At 33.9% G+C, this 10328-nt stretch overlaps 2 pseudogenes; both read right to left on the reverse strand.

The window, feature by feature from the left end:
- Positions 1-2695: 2695 nt before the first annotated feature.
- Positions 2696-3169, reverse strand: LOC141502196 (CXXC motif containing zinc binding protein pseudogene; annotated as a pseudogene).
- A 6068-nt stretch (positions 3170-9237) lies between these two features.
- Positions 9238-9655, reverse strand: LOC141502080 (profilin-1 pseudogene; annotated as a pseudogene).
- Between the last annotated feature and the right edge of the window lie 673 nt (positions 9656-10328).

A 10328-nucleotide genomic window follows, 5' to 3' on the forward strand; every position in this document is an offset into this window, starting at 1 on the left:
GTATTTGAAGTCAAATTTGAATTCAGGTTCTCCTGACTCCTGGATCTCTCCATTGATCACTTAGCTGCCTTTATTATTACTACAGGATCTCTTTCAGGATAAGGGAAATGAGAGTGGTATATGCTTTCTGGTATAAATTTTTGAGAAATCCTTTTAGTTCAACTTTCTCCTTAATCCACCAAATTAAAAAATATATTTTTAGAAAAATGTGTGAAATTTGCAAACTTGCATGAAGTAAGCACTACATTTGCAACTAACAAAGACTTCCTTGTGTAGTAATTAAAACATAACAGTGAGAAAGTATCAATATATTAAGTATGCAAGGGCAAAGTAGATCTCTGAATTGACATTCATCTTTTTTTAAGTGTTATTAGTATTAGGACTGATTCAGAATTATAAATGTGTTCTTCCTAAAATATCATTTTATTTGATTTCATTATATGCTCATTTTCTTATTATATAATTTCAATATCTTTTTCTTTTTAGCTCCCCCCCTTTTCTTCGTTCTCCCCCTTTTCTTTGCTACTAGACTCTCATTTTTACTACTCGCCTTTCAAAGTCATTTAAGTTTTCCTTTGAAGGAAGAAAGGTATTCATGATTGCTATTCTGTCATATCAGTCAATTCTGGCTATTCAATAACCAATCTGGTGTTTTCTTCACAAAGATATTAAATTGGTTTGCCATTTCCTCCTCCAGTTCTTTTTATAAATGAGGAAACTGAGGCCAACAAGGTTAAATGAATTGTGTAGGGTCACTCAGTAAATACCTATCTGAGACCAGATTTGAACTCAGTTCTTAATACTCTATTCTCTAGTCTCTATTCACAGGTCATATATTTATAGCTAGAAGGGATCTTAGATTTTCCTATCCTTCTTGTTTTATGGTTGAGGAAACCAAGTACAAGAGTGATGAATTGTTCCAATAACTTCCAAGTCAAAATAAACCACCATCCAAGATTTTTTGCCCCAAAATCCATCATATTTTTCATCTCTACAGTTATATATTCAAAAATCCTATTTCTTGTAATGGAAAAATACATAATATACAGGCTTACATTTTTTTATCCTCAATTCCACTTCCTTCCATTTCTGGGAAATACTGTCTTACCTAGCTATTCTCCCTGTATTAAAGTAAATAATTTCTATAGATGAAAATTTATTTTAAAATGTCAAATTTGGGTTTAATTGCTTTCCACAATTATTTCAAAACATAAAATAAAAATGTAGAGTACTCATGCTCCACATTCTGTCAATTGCAAAGAATCCAGCAGTTTAATATATTTATTTCTAATACATCCCAAATTTCTATGACATTTTCTATCAAAAGTCTTTTGGAATTTTCTTTGATCACTATATTGCTGGGGAGAGTCTAAAGTAGTTGATCATCATGCAATGTTTCTGTTATGAATAAAATAATCTCCTGACAGGAATTTGAATCTGACCTCAGACATTTGACACAGTGACCTTGGGCAAGTCAGTTAAACCTGACCTCACATCTAGGGTCATCTCCTGTAGTCCTGACTCAGATCTGGCCACTGAACTCAAATGGCTCTGATGGAAAAAAAAATGAGGTTGGTGATCTAGCACAGAACTCCTCACTCAATTCCAATTAATTAACTTGTCATGGCATCACCTCTCTGATGTTATGCTCTTCTTCAAGGACAAAGGACAAACATCATTCTAGTGTTTTAATAGGAATGTGTACTGCACTTGGTCAAAAGATTTTTTCAGTAATTTTTGAGATAATCATATAATTATTGCTAGTTTTCTTCTTCATAAGGCAATTGTGGTGATATTTTTCCCTTTTATTGCAAAAGTCCCATATTCCTGGTAAAATTTTCACCTGGCAATAGTATTTTATACTGATGATTAATTGCTGTAATTTCATTGTTAATATTCTAGTTAAAATTTTTACATCCATATTCATTAGGGAAATTAGTCTAAAGTTTTCTTTCTCTGTTTTGATTCTTCCTCCCTTATTTATAAGCACCATGTTTGGGACAAAAAATAAATTTGGCAGGATATAATTTTTGTCTCTTTTTCCAAATAGTTTATATAGAAATGGACTTACTTATTCTTTAAATATTTTTGTAAAATTGTAATTTATCTAGCCTTGGAGAGTGTTTTTAGGGAAATCATTGATGATTTGTTTGATTTCTGTTTTCTAAGGAGTTATTTAAGGACTTTATTTCCTTTTATGTTAGTCTGATGAATTTATATTTTTAAAAATATTCATTTATTTCGCTTTATTGGAAAACAATAGAACAAGATAGCCTTAAATTACGACTTTAATTTCTTCTTCTTAGGTAATGAATTACTATTTTCAATTTGATATGGGCAATTTATTTTTCCTTTTATTTAATGAAATCAATGAAGGATCCAACTATTTTGTTGGTTTTTCACTAAATCAGCACTATTTTATTTATTCATTCAATAATTTTTCTTACTCTAAATTTTATCAATCTGTTCTTTTATGTTTCAGAATTTTTAATTTGATATTTAATTGGTTATTTTTATTTTGTTTATTTTCTGGTTTTATTAGTTGCATTTACAATTCATCAATCTACTCTTTTTCTATTTTAATCATATAAGCATTTAGAAATAAAAAAAAATTGCCTAAGAACTGCTTTTACCACAGTCCACAAATTTTGGTATAGTATCTCATAGTATTATTCTTTTTGGGGGGGGGGGGAGACATAGGCTTTTATTGGCACAGCTGGGCCAGAGGCCAACCTGTGCATGGTTGTCAGGGGCTAACGGGCAGTTTCTTTCAGCATTTCACAAACTTATTTGTGACCTCGTACATTCCCACCGATTCCTGGGCTTTTTCATCATAGTCTGTCCAGTCCTTTTCAAGCACATTGATGTCACTGAAAGCCGTCCCGGTCTCTGTGCCCTCAGCAGCAAAGCCAGCTTGGGGTTGGAAGTCCACTGGATCCAGGCCCCAGCATTCAAACTCCACAATTGTCTTGAACTTCTCACTGTCTTCAGCATCATAGGGTTTGATGCTATTACTCAGAATATCAATGGAATTGTCCCAGGAGCAGAGCTTACATTTCTGCACCATAGAGGCAGAGCCCCGGCCTCCCTTCAGGGGAGCACTGTCCATCAGCCACAGGTACTGCCACTTCTCTGCCACCTCGCTGCAGTTGCCACACTTCATCTTCATAGTATTATTCTTGGAAAAAAATTATTCATTGTTTTATTTGTGTTTGACCCACTCATTCTTTAGGATTAGGTGTTTAGTTTCCAATTAATTTTAGGTTATCTTGCAATGGCCTTTCATTACAAGCAATTTTTCTATAATCATGAGCTGACAATGATGCATTTAGAGCTTCTGCCTTTCACAATTGATTGTGAAGTTTTCATGCACTAATATAAGACTGTCAAGCCTTACTTTTAAAAGGGATTTTTTTTTAGGATTTTGCAGGGCAATGGGCTTAAGTGGCTTGCCTAAGGCCACACAGCTAGGTGATTATTAAGTTTCGGAGGCCAGATTTGAACTCAGGTACTCCTGACTCCAGGGCTGGTGATCTATCTACTGTGCTACCTAGCCACTCCTTTTGGTTTTCCTAAACAATAGACATTATATTTTGATTTGCCATTTTAGTGAGAACTCTGTGGTAGCTCAGCTTCTTTTACTAAAGCATTTAGTAAATAAAATTGCACTATGGACCTCATGTGACCCATGGATCACATTATGGAAATCCCTGCCCTAATACATGATCATTCTTTATGTAAATGTCATGTGTAACTAGGAAAATGTATATTCCTATCTATTTCCTTTCATGTTCTCAAGAAGTCTTTCATATTTTAGATTTATAGAATTCTAATTACCTTCTTAATTTCGTTTTTGCTAATGCTGTGGTTAGATTTATTTAGTTCTGAAATGGGAAGGCTGAGGTCCTCCTCTAACTTCTGTTTTATGAATTTTGATGTTATTCAACTTGGGGCACTTAAGTTTAAAATTGATAATAAGTCATTGTCAACTAGTCCATTCTAGCAAGATGTAGTTTACTTCCTTATGCCCCTTAATAAAGTTTGTTTTTTCTTTGCTTGGTCAGAAATCAGGATTGTTACCCCTGATTTTTTTCCCTTCCACTGAATCATAATGTATTCTACTCCAACCTGTTACCTTAATTCAATTTAAAATTTATTTATTTATTTATTTATTTATTTATTTATTTTAATCCATATGTACATGCATATTTCCAAGTCACAAAAAATTGTAAAGCTCAAATGATATCTTTAATAAAAATAAATTAAAAATAGATTGTGATGGAAAACATCATCCATATCCGGAGAAGAAAATGCAGAGCTCACATGAAGACCAAAGCTTATTATTTTCATTTTTAAGTTATCTTATGTATTTTGTCATTTGTTTCTCCTAAAGATTTCTTTCTTTCAGTTTTGTATTTCACAACATGTTCAATATTAATCTATGTTTTCTATGGTTTTAATATAAAGCTTACTTTCAGGTGGAGAAGGAAGGAAGGGAGGGAGAAAAAGTATAAAATTCAAAACCTCACAAAAAAAGTAGATTGATTAAAAACTAACATTGCATGTAGTTGGAAAAACAAATATATTTACATTTAAAAAGTAGTGAGTTAGGACTTTTTAATGAATTAAATAGATAGCATTGATAACCTCATAAAAAAAAGGTAATAGTCTTTAGGTTTTTTTCAGCCTCCACAGTTCTTTCTCAGCATATAGATGGTATTCTCCATTACAGATATCCCAAAATTGTGCCTGATTATTGCACTGATGGAATGAGTAAGTCCATTAAGGTTGATCATTTCCCCCATGTTGCTGTTAGTGTGTACAGTGTTTATCCTGGTTCTGCTCATCTCACTCAGCATCTCTTCATACAAGTCCTTCCATGTTTCCCTAAATTCCTAGAGATTTGGGTTTCTAATTGAACAATAATGTTCCATGACATACATATACCACAATTTGTTAAGCCATTCTCCAGTTGAAGAAATTTCATTTAATTTCCAATTCTTTCCCACCACATACAGGGCTGCTATGAATATTTTTGTACAAGTGATGTTTTTTAACATTTTTCAAGATCTCTTCAGGGTATAGACCCATTAGTGGTATGCAAATGGTATGCACATTTTTATTCCATAATTCCAAGTTGCTTTCCAGAAAGGTTGGATGAGTTCACAGCTCCATCAACAATGTATTAGTGTCCCAGATTTCACGATCCCTTCCAACATTGATTATTGTCCTTTCTGGTCATAATGGACAGACTGAGAGGTGTGAGGTGTTACCTCAGAGTTGCTTTAATTTACATTTCTCTAATAAATGATGATTTAGAGCATTTTTTCATATGACTATGGATTCCTTTGATTTCGTCATCTGTCAATTGCCTTTGCATATCCTTTGACCATTTGTCAATTGGGTAATGGCTTGGTCTTTTAAAAAAAATTGACTCAGTTCTCAGTATATTTTAGAAATGAATCCCTTGTCCAAAATAATAGTTCAAAAATTGATTCTCAGTTTGCTGCATTACTTTTGATCTTGGTTACAGTGGCTTTTTCTGTGCAAAATCTTTTTACCGTAATCAGTTATCATTTGTTTTTTGTTGTTGTTGTTCTCCATCTCTTCCTTGGGCTTCTCTTTCCATAAATCTGGCAGGTAAAGTTCTCCTTGATGATCTAATTTGCTTATAATATTTTTTTTTTACATCTAAATTCTGTGTCCACTTTGATCTTATTTTGTATAGGTTGTCAGATGTTAGTCAGTCTAACCCCAGTTTCTTCCATACTAACTTCCAATTTTCCCAACAGTTTTTATGAAAGAGAGAGTTTTTTCCCCAATAGCTGGATTCTTTGGGTTTATCCAATTGCAGGTTACTATAATCATTTCTTCCTATAGCACTTAGTCCATTCCACTGATTCACAACTCTACTTCTTAGCCAATACCAGACAGTTTTTATAACTGATATTTTATAATATAATTTTAGATCTGGTAAGGCTAAGCCACCTTCTTTTGCACTTTTTTCACTGAATCTCTAGAAATTCTTGACATTTTCTTTCTCCATATAAATTTACTTACAATTTTTTTCTAACTCATTAAAGAAATTTTTTTGGAATATTGATTGTTAGGGCATTAAACAAGTAGTTTAATTTTGGTAGAATTGTCCTTATTATTATATTAGCTCATCCTATCCTTGACCAGTTGATATTTTCCCAGTTATTTAACTCTGGTTTTATTTGCATTAGAAGTGTTTTGCAATTGTTTTAAAAAAAGGTTTTGAGTCTGCCTTGACAAGTAGACTCTCAGGTATTTTATATTGTCTAAGGTTACTTTGAATGGGATTACTCTTTGAAACTCTTTCTGATGCATATTGCTAGTCATATATAGAAATATTGAGAATTTATAAGGGTTTATTTTATAACCTGTAACTTTGGCAAAGTTGGTAATTATTTCTAGTAGTTTTTTAGATGATGTTTTTTGGATTCTCTAAGTATACCATCATGTCATCTGTAAAGAGTGAGAGTCTTTCCCAATTCTAATTTCTCCAATTTCTTTTTCTTCTCTTATTGCTGAAGCTAACATTTCTAATACAATAATGAATAGTAGTGGTGATAATAGGCATGCTTGTTTCACCCCAATCTTATTGGGAATCCCTCCAGCTTATCCCCATTGCATATGAAACTTGTTAATGTTAGATACTGCTTATTAGTCTAAGGAGCAATACATTTATTCCTACACTCTTTAGTGCTTTTAGTAGGAATGGATGCTGTATTCTGTGAAAAGATTTTTCAGCATCTATTGATATAATCATATGATTTATGATTGGTTTGTTATTGATATAATTAATTGTACAAAAATTTTCCTAATATTGAACCAACTCTACATTCCTGGGATAAATCCCACTTGATCATAGTGTATTATCCTGGTGATAACTTGTAATCATATTGCTAAGATTTTGTTTAAGATTTTTGCATCTAGATTCATCAGGAAGATAGGTCTATAATTTTCTTTCTCTGTTTCAACTATTCCTGGTTTAGGTATCAGTGCCATATTTGTATCATAAAAAGACATAGACAGAGTTTTATCTTCACCTATTTTTCCAAAGAGTTTATATAGAATTGGAATCAATTGTTCCTTAAATTTTTTGATAGAATTCACTTTTGAATCCATCTGGCCCTGGAGATTTTTTTCTTAGGGAGTTCTTGAATTCCTTTTTTTCTGAGATAGGGTTATTTAGGTATTTACTTTCCTCTTCATTTAATCTGGGAAAATTTTTGTATATATTCATCCATTTCATTTATATTGTCAAATTAATTTACAGATTTGGGCAAAATAATTATTACTGTAATTTTCTCCTCATTGGTGGTGATTTCACCGTTTTCCTTTATGATACAAGTAATTTGGTTTCCTTCTGTCTTTTTTTAAATCATATTGACCAGATGTTTATCAATTTTATTGGTTCTTTGTAAAACCAAGTCTTGGTTTTTCTTATTAGTTCAATAATTTTATTGCTTTCAATTTTATTATTTTCTTCTTTAAATTTTAAAATTTCTGATTTGTTGTTTAATTTGGGGGGGTTACTTTGTTCTTTGTGTAATTTTTAGTGGCATATTTAGTTCATTGGTTTTCTCTTTCTCTAATTTGTTCATGTAAGCATTTAATGATATATTATATCCCCAACTGTGGTCTTGAGTGTATCCCATAGATTTTGGTATGTTGTTTCATTATTGTCATTATCTAGGATTAAGTAATTAATTATTTCTATAATTTGTTGCTTGATTCCCTCATTCTTTCAAATGAGGTTTTTTTAGTTTCCATTATTTCTGGGTATATATATATATATCTTCCTGGCCCAATATTGCATATGATTTTTATTGCATTATGATCTGAGAAAGATCATTTTTGCCTTTCTGAAATAGATCATTATGTTTTTATGCCCTAGTACATGGTCAGTTTTTGTCTAAGTGCCATGTATTGTAGAAAAAATTGTATTCCTCTCTATCCCCATTCAATTTCCTCCATAGGTCTATTATATCTAGGTTTTCTAACAATCTATTTAGCTCATTAACTTCCTTCTTGTTTATTTTATGATTCAATTTATCTAAATCCGAGAGCAGGAGGTTGAAGTCTCCCACTAGTAGAGTTTTGCTTTCTATGCCTTCCTGTAGTTCTTTCAACATCTCCTCTAAGAATTTAGATGCTGTGCCTTTGGGTGAATACATTTTTAGTATTGAAATTACTTTATTGTCTATAGTACCTTTTAGGAGAATATAGTTTTGTTCCTTATCTCCTTTAATGAGACCTTTTTCTGAAGCTGTTTTCTCTGTGACAAGGATTGCTACCCCTGCTTTTATTTTACTTCAGCTGAAGCAAAATATAATTTGCTCCAACCTTTTACATTTATTCTAAATGTATCTGTCTGCTTCAAATGGGTTTCTCATAAGCAGCATATTGTAGGATTCTGGTTTTTGATCCACTCTGCTATTTGCTTATGTTTTAATGGAGAGATAATTCCATTCACATTCAAATTTATATTTGCTAACTCTTTATTGCCCTCCATGATACCTTCATACTGTATGTATTTCCCCCCTTTTTTCACTTTATCCATATTCCCTGGTATTTTGTTTCTGAATACCACCACCTTCAGTGTGTTTACCCTCCTATATCAAAACCCTTCCCCTTTCTTTCCCCTTCCCCTTTTCCTCTTCTTCCTTCCTTCCCTTCCTTCTGTTAGTTCCACTGTTTCTGCCCCTCCCCCTTCCCCCTCCCTTTTCTCCCTTTTATTTCTTGAAATGTAAGATAAGTTTCTTAGCTTGCATGAGTGTGTATGTAAGTTGATTTTAAGCCAAGTCTGATGAGAGGAAGATTTAGGTGGTTCTCACCTCCTCCCTTCTTCCCCTCTGTTGCATTTGGTCTTTTGTAGTGTAAGGGCATTTACCCCATTCAGTCTCCTCCATCCTCCCATCTCCTTACTGTCCCCCTTTTTAAAAATTTTTTATTAGTAGAATCTTTTATTCATATTCTAATATAAGTTTCCAGAAAAAAAAAAAACAAAAATTTTTGTCCAAAAACAAAAATCTTCCCAACTACACACAGGAAGGAGGTTCAAAAGGAAAGGGGGGAGTGCCTGTTCATCCAACCTGGACCCCCCCCCAAGGTGTAGTTTCGGCAGCAACAAGTGGGTGGGGGAAATGGCCCAAAAATGGTGAGGGAAATGGTGTTGAAGCTTTGGGGGAAAAGGGAGGGCAGGGAGGGTCAGTATTGACAGCAACAAAGGTAGGAAGCCATTTCATAACACTTCTTGTTGATCATTCCCCCATGGATACCTTCCTTCCCCATCAGCAGGACTAGCGTCTTGGTAGTCATGGTAACAGTGAGGTTGAAGGTGGGAGCACCCCCAGTGCTCTTTGTAAGAAGGTCCATGGTGAACTCTCCATCTAGCATCAGTGAATCCCTGATCACTGAACATTTCTGGCCCCCAAGCATCAGCCCATTTATGAAGAAAGTTGAACGATCTTTGCCAACCAATACTACTACTTCATCTGGTGTGATATTGGTGAAGGTTTTCCCGTTATGGTGGCCCAGACTGAGGGTGAGTCCTTATAGCCTACTATGGCCGCATCCTGAGAAGTCCCATCATGAGGTTGTCGATGTAGGCGTCGCAACCGGCCATAGTGCTGGAGGTCTGGCTCTGCTGCTCCTGCGGGCAGGGGGTGGCAGGGAACTCTGAATATGCCCTGCTGTCCAGGCTCGCAGCTCAGTTCTTACTGTTCTCCCTTTTTGAGGAGATATTGTTTTTAAATCATTCTGAGTCACAGAAAAGTCATGAGTGTCTATCACTTCTGGCTAATTATATTCTCTCTAATAGAGTTACAATTCTTGAGAGTTTTTAGAGTCTTTCATCTTATTAGACAGAGTCAGTTTCATCTTTTTGGATAGCAGTTTTTTTCTTTACCTTTTTTTGTTTTACCTTTTCATGTTTCTTTTGAGCCTCCTGTTTGATGTCCAAATTTTCTCTATAGCTCACATTTTTTCATCAGGAAATGTTTGAAGTCTCCCATTTTTGTTAAATGACCATCTGTTACCCTGGAAGCGAAACCTCAGTTTTGCTGGATAGTGGATTCTTGGCTGCATTCCAAGCTCCTTTGCTCTTCAGAATATTTCATTCCCAATTCTTTGATCCCTTAATTTTGATGCAGCCAAGTCCTGTGTAATCCTTCCTGTGGCTCCTTGTATTTGAATTGTTTCTGTCTGGCTGTTTGCATGATTTTTTCTTTTATCTTATAGTCCTGGAATTTGGCTACAACATTCCTTGGTGTTTTCATTTTAGGATCTTTTTCTGGGGA

This window comes from Macrotis lagotis, chromosome X, assembly GCF_037893015.1.
Source record: "Macrotis lagotis isolate mMagLag1 chromosome X, bilby.v1.9.chrom.fasta, whole genome shotgun sequence".
In the NCBI taxonomy this organism is placed as follows: Eukaryota; Metazoa; Chordata; class Mammalia; order Peramelemorphia; family Peramelidae; genus Macrotis; species Macrotis lagotis.